Below are 14,287 nucleotides of genomic sequence, written 5' to 3'. Positions count from 1 at the left end.
CTTGATCATTCTGGATCTATTGTATGCTACTACATGGGGAGAATACCTAGCTAATTAATTGAACTTGAGGGAATACTCTTTTACACTCATACTGCCTTGCTTGAGATTTACAAACTCTAATACCTTAGCTTCTTTAAGCTCTAAGGGAAAGAATCTATCTAACAAGGTTATAGCAAACTCTTCCCATTCTATGGGCTCTATAGCTGCACCCCTATCTACCTTTCACTGCTGAAACCATGTATGGGCTATATCTTGTAGCTGATAGGCAGCTAATTCGGTGCTCTCAATAGTAATCACCCCCATGATATTTGTAACCTTATACACCTGATCAAGAAATTCCTGGGGAACCTCATTTGACTTAGACCCAGTAAATGATGGAGGGTTCATTTGGGTGAAGTCTAGAATCCTGGCAGAAATAGTATTAGCCACTAGGTTAGCCCGAACCACAGTTGTACGTTTATTTTTGGCTACGACAGAATGAGCTAGGGTGGTGAAGGCTGCTCTAAACTACTAGTGGGAGATATGATCACCCAAAGGATTTTGATAGACGGGTTGAAGGGCTGACTGATCTCCTGTTGCTCTCCATGAGTCCTCTTTAGAGACATATTCTATAAATGGAAATGAAGCTAGGATTAGAAGGAGAATGTAACTGGAGCTCATACTCACTCGCACGACATGAATATTGAAAAATGGGATACTTTTCCTAAAATATCTCGTATCCTCTTGTCCATATGTGTGGCGTGCAACACATCCGTGCACAAGACTCTTCTAGATAGGACTTTTAGACTTCCTAGGACACTGTTGAACCTTAGGCTCTAATACCAAGTTTGTAATGCCCCTCGTCTATACCCTGGATGCTACATCATGCTCATAATCTCAAAAGACCACAAGCTAACCCATAAATGGTACCTGCTGTAATAACTGTGTAATAAATACTGTATTGATTGCAAAAAATAAGTGGAAACATATGCCATAAGGTTAAAATCTGTAAATAAATATAAATGCAGTATTAAAATACCAAAACTGAATATAAGTACAAAAAAATTGAACAACTGTCTGAAAATACTCTAGTCAGAAAAGCCTCTAAACTGTCTAAACAGTGAAGGTGATGAGACAAACCCCCAACTAACTCCAACTAATGATACTGAACTAAAATACTGTAAATAATAAGCATGTCCTTAAACTATGAGGACTCACCACTACTCTGAATACTAAAAGTCGGATCTACTAAGATAGCTCGAGAGCCTACGCATCAGAACCTATGATATAAGACATCACAGTATAAAAAAAGTATGTCTCGATATTTTAAATGTAGTGGTATGCTCAGTGAGGTAGGTTGAATGCATGGGTTTATATGGATGAACACTACTAACAAAATAACATGAGTAAGACTAAATCATAGTACATGCATGAACACAAAAATGGTACTGAGATCATTATAACACTGAATACTGAGACTGAATACTGAATTATAGATTAACTAAGTTTATTGATACTACATTACTAATGTTTTTTTGACTGTATCTGAAAGTCTTGATTCTGTAGAACTATACTGAGTTCCGTACTAAACTAAGTGACTATGTTTGATAGTCATGAATCTGTAGTACTAACTAAGTTCTGTACTGAGACTAAGACTAAAACTAAAACTGTGGGAGGTAATCATCTAACCGATATGCCCTATTTCTAAATAGACTTGTGGTCCAACCTGTATTCTAGTTGGAAGGGTTTCAATACCGTGTCATGAGTAAAGACAAGCTATGAGTTAACCCTCTCTAATAGAAAGCTCTTTCATCAACCCTCGCTGATAGGAAAAAAACTCAAACAAGATATATCAACCTTAATAATATATGATAGAAAGATAAATCAACCTATGTTGGCTACGTAGTTCTGGAACACAAGGATTAATTCTAATGATCACACCCTTTACTAGCAGGTGAGTCCCCATCCTTGGGTTCACTCGGTGCTGTGTCTGACTCCCAACTAAATAGACACTGGACAGAGTTCTAAACTGTACTAGGCTAGACTAAGCTATTACTGGTATTACTTCTTGACTAAACTGAAATGAGTTCAGTGGATTCTGTGGATTAATAAAACTACTGAATTCTGTTAACTAACTAAGTACTACTAAATTCTGAATTGAGTACTCTGACTAAATTACAATCACTACTGAGATTTCTTGAGTTTTTGTAAATGGCTGAGAACACTACTAATCGTGACATAATTGATACTGTTCAATAACTTACCATGGCTTTAGGTAATCAGCTAGATTATCAGGTACAACTACCCCCAAGACTCGATAACATAAATTAAAAGACATGGCATAAAGTTGAAACATGTAAACTAAGTATTTGATCATTCTTCATTTATTGGGGCATTTTAACAACTACTTGCATGACATGAACTTGAACATATGCTAACACAATATAATTTTCACTATTCAACTTGCATGCTAAATTCATCAATCACTCAAAAGGTATAAATTATGCACATACTACTAATCAACATATAAGTATATAATTCCATATACCCAATTCACAATTTGAAAGCTTTAACATGATTTTCACATGATAGGACATATAACTCAACTAACCCCATATGAACTTATCATAAAACTTAGATTGAAACCCGATTAATCATTGTAAACATGGATATTATCAAACCTAACATAAAATCCATGAAATTCATACAATTGTAGTTTAAAATAGATTCTTGGACTCCAAGGGTGGAAGGGACCCTTGGATAAACCCTTCACATACCTTGATACTTAATTTTGAGAAGATCCTAAGGCTTGTTCTTGAGAGATTTTGAGAGAAAGTGATTATACTTTTGCGAATTAAGGCTGAATTTTGTGTTTTTAGGGGCTGAAGGTTGGGGGGAAATGATCAAAATACACCAAGGACACAGTGTTTTATTTACTTACAACTATACCATCGATGCGCCGACCGATGCATCGTGTCACGTTGTTGGATTTGATGCGATAGCCAGTGCATCGTGTCGAGTCTGCATCGACTCATTAGAAATTGATGCTAGAAGATGGGGAAAACATTTATCAATGCGATAGTTGATGTGGCGCACTAAGATCGCATTGATTCACTGTTTAAGGTTTCCAAAGGAGGTTCAAATGTAGTCCAAAAAATCTGAAACTTGTCCAGAAATATCTCCGATATTTTTGATCATGAGTTAACTCAAATATTAATATTTGGAGGACATAAAGGTCCAGAAATAAGATTGCAAACTTTCATAGGCTAAAATGGCACCAAATCTGAATACTTCGCTAAAATATTCTATGTCTGGGACCCCTAGACAATCTTAAAGGACTGAATTAAGCTAAGGATTTTGAGGGTTCTTTCAGCATGAATGGATTAATTCACTTGGAAACACTTCTAGACATGGAAATGTTTATAATTCGATATGTTATCATGAAATTTAATTAGATACATCATGGGAATTGAAACTTAAATTATGAGATAACCTAACTTTTCATTAAAACATCCTGGGACATAAATTTAGTCAAATTACTAAGGAAATCATGATTTAAATTCATCTTGAACACATGATACTTCATAAACAAAAGGGAATGTTTATATGTTTAATTAAAGAAAAGCTTTCTGGCTCCATGGGTGAAAAGGGGACCCATGGATGAACTCCCACATAACTTAAACTCTTAATATTTTGAAGGAAGAACTATTCTTGAAGCTTTCTTGAAGGTTCTTGAACTTGGGGAACTTGAATTCTTGGATTCCTTAGAGAGAAAGTAATGAAATTAATGTTCTTAGGAGAGGATTAGGGCTTCTTTGAGAGGAGAATTGGAGAAGAAGGCCAATTACGACCTAAAATATACCTCAAATCGTGTTATGGATGATGGGGTTGAGGGTAAAAGACATAATTTCCCCTCAGGCCATTAAATTTGCAATTGGAAAGCGGTTTACAGGGTCACTACGATGCGTTCTTATCGTGGTGGCTTACTGGTTCTGACAAAAATAATCATAACTTTTTTCTTGGGTATTGGATTAAGGAGAAATTGGTATTATTGGAAAGATAATTTAATTATATACAATTTGGTGGGACTTGAGCTGAATAATTCCACGTATATCAAAAGTTATACACATTCAAAGTTGACCCTTGTAAAATGGAATACCAAAATTTTGACGAATCAAAGGCTCTTAACTCAACTTTGTTCTAAGTGATTCCTATGAACATTCTTCACCTCATAAGCACTTCACACACGAGGATAAAGATAATGACACATGAATTCAATTATAAATCAAGAACTAGATGAAAACACCTTCGCCGCGACGTACGTGCTAAAGGGAATGTCAATACAATGCGGCCCTATCGCGGTGACTTGCTGGATTCGTGATCCAAACGTGCCCCAAATTTTGTCCAAAAAATCCAAAACTACCTTGAGACATACTTCTTGTATCCCTGAACATGAATTAACTAAAAACCTAATGTCTCGGGGCCGGGAACTGATAATGCTTAACTTATACATCAATATAAGTGTAAGGCAATCGTCGTCAATATATTTACCAAACTTTAGAGTTGGGGTCGAATCCAAGAGGAATAAAATGAGTGGAAAGCAAGTTAATTCGAAATAATAGATACAAGTTAAATTCAAACCAATAGTACAAAAAGATAAAAATAAGGGAGATAGGAACCTACACTAATGTTACTTTTGAGGGGTTTTATAGTATGAATTCATCACTACAAATAATTAGAGTTTTATCAATTAGGCACGGATCTTGGGAATATGTATTACTAAGGGGGGTTCCATGTGGATGCTAATAGTTAACTTAATTCTAGTAGATCAAGTGTGGGTAGTTTCGGGTATAGGATTTGATACTAGTCTTACAACAAAAATACAAAATTTCACCCATTGATTCTATCAAATACCTAATGGGTGTGTTTAACAATTGGTAACCAAAGCTCAATTTAGGCATCCTTATTTCTAGGATAATACCCATGGCATTGTCTATTTCGCAACCACCTTTATGTCTAAGATAGTGAAAAATTGGCAAGATATACCCATAAATTATTTACTATTACTTTGGTTCCCACATCCCTATTTCAAGGATGAGGTGGGTTCCTTAAGTTCACCCAAAACCCCTCTTTCAAAGATGGTGTAAGCTTTCAAGATCTTGTGATTTTTATCCATCGAACCCATTTGGGAATTTGAGACTTTCACCCACAAATCCAAACCAATTTAATCAACCAATAATAGAACCTATCATCAATAAGATAAAATACACACAAATATATCACAACCCACAAACAATTGTGTCCTATTCTAGGATAATCCTAAGAGGTATATCTAACACATAATAATGATTATAAACACAAATAAACCAATATTTCCACCAAAGTTATCCATAGGAAAATAAAGAGAGGGAAAACCACACTTTAAATCCAAGAATCTTCAAATGGATGACACCAAATTTACACTTTGGAGTTCCTCTAATTAATTATTGGCTCAAATTATTGCAAATTTTAGATCCAAGCCCTAAGAAATTACAAAAAAACTAAAACTAGTGATAGGATAATATGTAAAATAAAAGATGATTGAATAAGGAGCTAAAAAAACCCTATTTAAGGCCTAATTCCACATTTGCCAAAAATTACAAAAATGCCCTTGGAACTTTTCTATTCTACCACGATCGCCATCTCTTGACTGTGATCGCGCTACCATGATTGCGGTAGTCACATCGCGATCTCCCTTCAGTTGAATTATCGACTGACCGTGATCACAACCCTCAGTCCGCGATCATGGTAATTGAAGGTCGACTCTTGGCCCTGCAATTTAAGCTTTTGTTCTTTCTGCTCACATTTCTTCTCATTCACCTTCTCCTTAGCTTATTTTTATCAAGTTTCCTTTCTCATCTTCTCATTTCAACTTTTACCAACATGAATGAGCATTAAGTAAGAAAGTAACAATAAATTATCAACAAAGCATGATAGTTTAGGCTTTAAAATGCTAGTACGTTGTCAAATTAATGACTTATCAACACCCCCTAACTTAAACTATTGCTTTTCCTCAAGCAACTAAGAATAATTTCAACAAGATAGGGAATGTTTAGCTCAATCTCACGCAAAGAGATGCTATACTAAGGAAATAAGCTAACAAAGCTCTACAAAGACTTTCCAAACATATCATGGCAACAAGTAAACCAAAATTTTCTAACAAGCACATATTATGAAGTAAAGATACAAGTTTGTATCAAATGAATCTTCCAAAACAAAGAATCTTAAAAGGAAGCACAAAATCATCAAAAAATCTCTCATCTTTACAATGCAATTTACTTCACCCATTTACCCAAACCGAGAGTAAGACTTCACTCTCTACTCCAGAGTATCTATGCCACCCATAAGCAAGATTTACCTCCACTCCAACTTGATTATTACCATAAAAAGTTCTTCATACATGGGCAACATGATTTTTAATGATGCCCCTCAACATAAAAAGAGATAATGGAGGATGCAATAGACTTTGAGAAGCAACCATGTGACAATTACTACTCACTCTAGAAATGACTCGCTCATGGAACTCAACCATAATATTCTTTATTTTATCTCATTGTGCGGAAGATGACAAAATCACCTACCTCAACTTGTTCACATGCCTCCTCACAAGAAAAAAAAATTCACACACCTAGTTACCAACACTGCAATAAGGAGTTTAAGTGCAAATACTCACTCTCTCTCTTTCAAGAAATTCTCAATGTTAACAAGTACCATGTCATAGGCACGCCTCTATTTTTAATCGCCACAACATTGACCATACTTGGTTGTGCATTACAAAGGACTTTTTGAGCTTGTAATGTAGCTTTAGGGTAGGCTGGTATATCAACTTAGGACAATAAGGCTAAACCCTCCTTGAACTTCTGGACCACACTCTTTTCACTTTTTGTTATTAGGCCATTCTTTTCCCTCACTATTTTTCCTACTATGCCTTTTCTTAGTTTTTGTACTTTCCACTTTCCCTCTCTTTTTTGTGCATAAATCATGCCTTACTTTCCTTTGTCGGCTCTTTTCTCTATTCTAATTATTTTTTCTTTATTAGCTTAAGCTTGTAGTCACCTTATTACGATTTCGTGGCCCAACTATACCCTTTTCAATTTCCACCATCCCTAACATAGGATTTTAGCCTCAAATTGTATTCTTAAGTTGAAAGAGAGTAGGGTTCAGAAGAGGAAAAATAGAAGGGTCAAGGCTTGTAATGTGTTTGCCAAAGAAAAGTCCAAAGGCTTAAAGAGAATGACTAGGGGTAACTCCTATGTATTGGTAGGATTTTTAGGCTAGAGTGGACTTCCAATGTACAAGATGGACTATGATCATTTCACCAGCCAAGCACAATCAAAATTTAGCCTTGAAAAACTAACGGGACAATTTCTATATGGTACAAGTACACATGAGATATAGATAAGTAAACTGACACACATAGCATATGAAGCTCATCAAGGGGGTTCAATTGTTCCACCTACCCAAGACAAAAATAGAGTACCAACTATTTTTTGAATTCACTTTTTAAATTCATAAAAAGAGGCAAAGTTTTGTTACAAGGTTTCTCACGTACATGCCCTCGAATTTTGAAAAAAAATTGAATGGAGGGGGGTGTTTTATTTACCTCTGCACCACACATAATTTGCTAATCATGGCAACACCACAAGTTATTATCTCACATTATGGATCTAATGCAGTCAAACCACCTACATGGATACTCAGACTTTTCCAATGGATATGAACACATTCCCAAATCATCAATGCCACAGGTACTCAGAATTTCCTTGCATAGACCATGATGCCACGGTACTCAGACATCCCTTGCATCCATGGTTAAAAACCCAATTATGACATTTTCCCTTTAAGAATGTCGTCACTCAGTCTATAGGAGGGAAAAACTCATCCAATAGGAGTAAAATAAAGCAAAATTCAATCAACAAAGTAACTAATCCATGCAATTGTGGGCACCATCATAGTGTCCAAATGTTATAGACCAAATTTAAATAAGAATCATCCAAGAGAGAAGCAAAGTATCCATCAATATCTATAATACAGGCCCAACTCAAATGAATAAGGAGACACCCCTAACTAAAAAGGTAGCAGTATCCCCACTGCATAAATAATCAAGAATAAAAGAGATAAGGGTGCTCCCTGAAACAGCATCAAGGGCTTCTATCAATCTCAGACCCTGCATTATCACCATTATCCTCAAGATCAGACCATTTGGCTGGGGATTTGTTATCACTCTTCACTCAAGAGTAAGGAAGTTGATCACGGGGTCTTAGGACCTTTCATAGGCCCTTTACCCCTTTCTATATTTTGATAAAAAATTTATGCCTCTTCTTCTCTCTTGTGATCATCTTTTAATGCACGCTTTGGAGGTCTCAATATGATTTTTCCAATGAGAAATAGGCTTTTTCAAGCCTAGTAATGGTAGCTTCTTGCTTCTTTTGATCCTTCCTATACTTCTCATAATTAGGCTTTGACACATAGGAATGGTAAGTGGTGGAAGGCTCTCTCATTCCTTGGGGAAAACTAGACACAAGCTCCCTAATGGTTGTTATATAAACTCCAATCTCCTCAAGTAGTTCGATAGTGGTTAGCTTATGAGACTCATCCTCAATACATGTTGACTTTTTGATGTCGATCTTTCTCATCTTGCCTTTGCCAGGTACGCCCTCTCCTTGAATCCTCAAGGAGTAAATGGGAGCACCAGGACATACCTATGTATCACTAGCATACTCTTCAACCCTTGCTCTCCTGCAAAGCTTAGTATTCAAAGAGGGGAAAAAGAGATACCTACAACCTTGGTTCTTGAAATAATCCATTTCATTGACTACGAGCTGACCAACATCCAATGGGATGTCGTCTAGACTGTAAGCAACCATCTGAGCACATAGATCTAAGACTGCTTTCATATGGGTGCATAGCAAGACTTGACTACAAATAATATCCAACCATATATGATTCTGTAAAGTGAAGTCATTCATGGAGGTTGCTTTTAGTATTAGCCCAAGAGACTTCCTTTTCGGGACAAAGCTGTTGCACTAAACAACTCCTTGGTTTACACCTTTTTTACTTTTAACTCAGCCATGTCTACATGTTAGAGCATATAAATATCGTTGATTTTCTCCACTATAACTCTAACCGGTTTTCCCCGAATCTTAATAGTCATATTGAATGGGTCCAAGAATGACACTTCACTAATGTTGGCATAAAATTCATGAACCCATTATTCATTTACAATGCGCGGATCTAGGAAAAAATACCGCCACCCTATGGCTTTAAGTTTGTCATAAAATGCTAGTAGTTTCTCGGGCACATTCTCTAAGAAAATTTCTTTCTTTGGGAGCATCTTTGTCCTCAGAAGATCACTATAGTAGTAAGTGTGGAAATCAGGTGCCATGAATTAGATGTGATCATATTTGTCCATGAGTTAGTCCTGAAATCACTAGGCATACATTATAAAATTCAATGACATTTTTAACATGCAACTGTACCATATTTTTCACTGAAGCTCATTGGGTTGGGTGCTTAGTGGTGCTTGGATAAAATTGAAAATGCAGGATTTTTGTCATGGTAGGAAATATGCCCCGATTACTGCAATCGTGAGCCAGGGCCGTGTTCGAGTTGCCGCGATCGTGGACCATGGCCGTGGTCGTGATACTTGAGGCTGGTTTCCTCCCAGCTCATTATGTTTAACTTTTTTTCTAACTTTTTATGCCACTAGCATGCTCTATAAAATGGATCACATAAAGACCAATTGAACAATGCTAACAAGTTCTTCTATGTACCCTTTAACATCAAATATCATTATTGAAAGTTCAATTGGCCAATATGTCAAACACTTGGTGTGCACACATCATTTGTCTACCTTTTTCACATATTTGTGGGTACTCAAGATTTTCCCCTGGTGTGCGCACCTTACTCAAGCATAAAAAAACACACCAATACCAACTAGGATAACATGGAAATCATAACAATAAAAAATTTAGGCCCTCTCTTAATTATGCAGTAGGGCATATTTTTAAGAATATCAAAGTATGGACTCATGAAACCTACGACATTTATGATGCAAGAGGGATGCAAGGATGCTGTTGGAGAGTCACAAACTTGGCCAGAAATTTGTCCAATTAGAGAGTAAAACTTGAAAGGGTGTGAGAGGGAAATGGGTGAAATTGGGGATTAAGTAGCTAAAGTGACCGTAACCACGGTCAGGTGGCCGCAACCGCGGTTAGGTGGCCGCAACCATGGTCAGGTGGCCATAACCGTGGTCAGGTTACTGCAATTGAGAACATGCAGTAACTGTAATCGGGCTTAGAGATCGCGATCGCAAAAATTAAGAGTCGTTATGCTCCTCTTGTACCATAAATTTCATTTCCCCCATATCCAAATCAACAATGGATCTTACGGTGTCCAATAAAGGAAGGCCAAGGATAAGAGGTATCTCTTGGTCCATTTCTCAATCCAATACTACAAAATTTGCTGGAAGTATAAACTTGTTCACCTTAACAAGGACATCAAATAAAATTTCCACCGACCTTTATATAGACTAGTCCACTATTAAGAGTCGCATAGAGGTTGTTGTAGGGGGATCCAATCCAAGCTTCTTGTAGATAACAAAAGCCATTAAGTTGATGCTTGCACCAAGGTCACAGAGAGCTTTTACAAGCTCATGTGTCCCTATTATGCAAGGAATGGTGAACACTCCGGGGTCATCTTTCTTTCCGCAACCTTACTATCCATGATAACACCACACCCATGAGTGACCTCAATAGTGTCACCTTCGACAAGCTTTTTTTTGCACATCAAATTTTTCAATAACTTAGCATATCTCAAAATCTCTTGGATTTCCTCAAGCAATGGGATGTTTATCGATAGATTGCTAAGTTTTGCCATGAACTTCCTTAATTTGTCACCTTGCTCTTTTTTATGAAATTGTTGAGGTAATAGGGGAAAAACTTAGATTGTGGGCCTTTCTCCACTTTGTGTTTTCTAAACCTCAACCACTTGTTCGTCAATTTAATCAATCTCTTTCTCATCATTTTCTTCTGGATTTTGAAGTAACACCTCCTTTGCTTTCTCTTGGGGCATTTTATTACTCAATTCTTCTTTAGAGGGCTCATAAAGTGTCTTTCCACTCCTTGTGACAATTGGTAGAACTTAAGAATCATTCTTTGGATTGGCAATCATGTCACTAGGAAGTCCACCTCTAGGCATAGGATTTAGTTGTGTGGTGATTTTTCCAATTTGGGTTTCTAATTGCTTGATAGAGGTGGAATGAGACACCAAAATTTTAGATAGTTAAGAGAAGACACCTTTGAACTCACGAACCATTTAATTCATACCTTTCACTCTATTCAATATTCTTGCCAACACATCTTCGGTCTTGAATTTTTTGGGGTTGATGACACTTGACTCCTTGTTCTTAGCTCGATCATGAGGGGGAACATAACAATCATAATCGCGCTCCCTATCCCTCCAATATCTATCCCGTTCATTGTCTGTCCATCCTTGATTCCCACCTTCTTTTATAGGTGGGGTGGGAACCCCCCAAGTAGTTAGCCAAATACTAGATTTCCTCAACCAACTTCTTTTCTTCATCAATATTTTCATAAGAATTTGATGCTACGGCGTTTACCGCTTTCCCGAGTGCACCCATACCATGCTTTGTCAAGAGTTCAAGTTGGGTCATTATTTTTACCATGGTTTCATCCTTCTCTTCATTCTGCTTTCTTTGTTCATTATCCATCATGGAAGCAATGGAAGAGATCTTAGGAACTTCGGTATCCCAGGTATGTTAACCCCGGTTTTGTTTTGACACTTCTCCTATCAATAAAAATGTCTCATGGTTCTGCATCTTCACTGTAGATCCCCCTGCCACATTATCCACCACCATTCTGTTTAATGGATCAAGGGAATGGTATAAGATCTCAAGAAACATCTTCTCTAGGACATGATGATTTGGACATTGGGCTAGTTTTCCATTAAACCATTCCCATGCTTCAAATAATAACTCTCCATTCATTTACCAAAAATTCACAATCTCATCCCACTTTTGAACAATTTTATATGGTGGGAAGTATCTATCCAGAAACACTGTAGTAACATCATCCCAAGATGTAATAGAGCCAGGTGGAAGTGAGCGAAGCCATTAAACCACCTCGCCTGATAATGAGAATGGGAAGAGGCAAAGTTGAATGGATTCTTGAGTAATGTGTGCTATATTGAATGGCGCACACACTTCCACGAAATTCTTCAAATGGATATTTGGGTCCTATTAGGCTTTACCTCTATACAATCCTTTCATTTGCAACATGTGAAGCACGACTCTCGTCACATAGAAGAATTCATTCCTATTAGTTGGTGGGATACTGATTGCCCTTGTTTGGCTCGCTTTATTTAATTGGCTCTCATCATCTAGAGGACTATCAAGGGGCCCATGTTTGTTGCATTATGACTCATGATTTCATTAACACTTTGATCACCTCAAAATATTCAAAAACAACAAATAAAGTAAAGTATACCACTTTGGGTATTCCCAAGTAAGAATCACACCATACAAGTAAAATCTATATTTCACTCCCTAGCAACGACGCCATTTTGATAACATCAAGTCGCTCCTATATTCGAAGGGTGAGTCAGTTGTTTTCAATAACCCAATTTGAGTTGGAGTCAAATCCATAAGGAGCAAATTATAAATTTCAAGTCCTATAGGTGCTCTAATGACTAAAAGGCTACCCAGAATGCTAACAAACACGACATGTAAAACAAAATAAGAGAATTGATTTAGGATTTGTTGTAATGATTATTGGTTAACAATGGCCGACTATGACACTGTTGACTTAAAATTAAGATTTGGGGAGATCTTGGGATTATGTCTACCTAAAACTAAAAGCATATGGGTTAATGATGGTTTAAGATGAAACTTAGTTGTTAACTAAAGGATAGGCTTGGTCGAAGATTATTACGGTTAATCTTTCAATATAACCACACTAATTTCACTCATTGGCTCTTTCAAGCACCTAACAAGTGTGGAATTCGTAATAACCCAAAACCTCAATCAAGCATCCCTATTTCTAGGACGATGCTCTTGACATGATTTACACTCCTATTACACTTATTTCTAAGAATGCAAAAGGTAGTAAACCATAAGATTAATTGTCCACCATTGCCTTATTCCCCCTTATAACCCTCTTTCAAGGGTGTTATGGGTTGCCTAATATTGACCTTCATCCCCCTTTCAAGGATGATGAAGGGTTTCTATAGTTTGGGGTTTTCACCCATCAAACCCATTTGGAGATTTGGATTTTTCGCCCACAAATTTCAACTCATAATTTCAAGTAATGGTGGAATCCATACTCAATAACTAACAATCATGCAAATGCAATAACATCCACACACAATTATACTTTGGTTCAATATAATCCCATGACTAATTTACTTAGCTACTTATGAAGAAAGTAAAGAAAGATATACCATCCGGATTATCCAACACATTCATTCTTCACAAAATACTAAGAAATCAAGCCTCCACAATTAGTTGCACACTTGCCCAATTAGGATTTCTAACTTCCCATTCAAAATTTTCTATGAGGTAAGCAATACCCAAAGAAGAAAGGGTTTTTGCTTATGTGAGGTTTAGGATTCGTCTATGCAATTTTACAAAACTGTCCTGGGTCATATTCCCACCAAACCACGATTATCCAGGTTTGACCGTCACTATGGATACGTGACCACAATTGTGCTCCTTGATTGCATTATGCTACTATCTTGACTTACTGCAACCGCGAATATGGCCTGAGGGCCGCGGTCACTATAACTGAGGCTGAACTGCTCCAAGTCTCCAACTTCACTCCTTTTGTTTCCATTTGATCCCTTTTTAGCTCCAATCCACATCTTTTAACCTTCTAAACTGTATACATGAAAAATATGGATATTAGTGCATTTAAATCATGATGATGCCTTATTTTCTTATACAAAACATGGTAGTATGCACACATGTTTGGTGCAAATGAGTGGTAAAATCACCACTCACAGGGTCCACCATAATATAGACATGGGTTGTCATGATAGGATTTCCAACCACCGAACTTACTTTCATTCCAAGATGCCATAGTAAGAAATAAGCAAAAGGAAAAAATCTATCAAATTACAAGAAACAAAACAAAATAACATACAAATATTTACAAGTTTGAATAAAAGAAAGTAGGATAAAATTCCAAACTAATTCAACACGCCAAATAGTTCCTCAGCAACGGCGCTATTTTTTATAATGCTGAACGTACAT

At 36.8% G+C, this 14,287-nt stretch overlaps 1 non-coding gene across 1 annotated transcript; it reads left to right on the top strand.

The window, feature by feature from the left end:
- Positions 1–11,951: 11,951 nt before the first annotated feature.
- On the top strand, positions 11,952–12,056 carry LOC124886243. The gene has a single exon (XR_007043329.1). It is a non-coding gene; the product is annotated as a small nucleolar RNA R71 (small nucleolar RNA).
- Positions 12,057–14,287: the final 2,231 nt, after the last annotated feature.

Source organism: Capsicum annuum, chromosome 7 (assembly GCF_002878395.1).
Source record: "Capsicum annuum cultivar UCD-10X-F1 chromosome 7, UCD10Xv1.1, whole genome shotgun sequence".
NCBI classification, from domain to species: Eukaryota; Viridiplantae; Streptophyta; class Magnoliopsida; order Solanales; family Solanaceae; genus Capsicum; species Capsicum annuum.
This window is presented reverse-complemented; position numbering and strand designations above follow the sequence as displayed.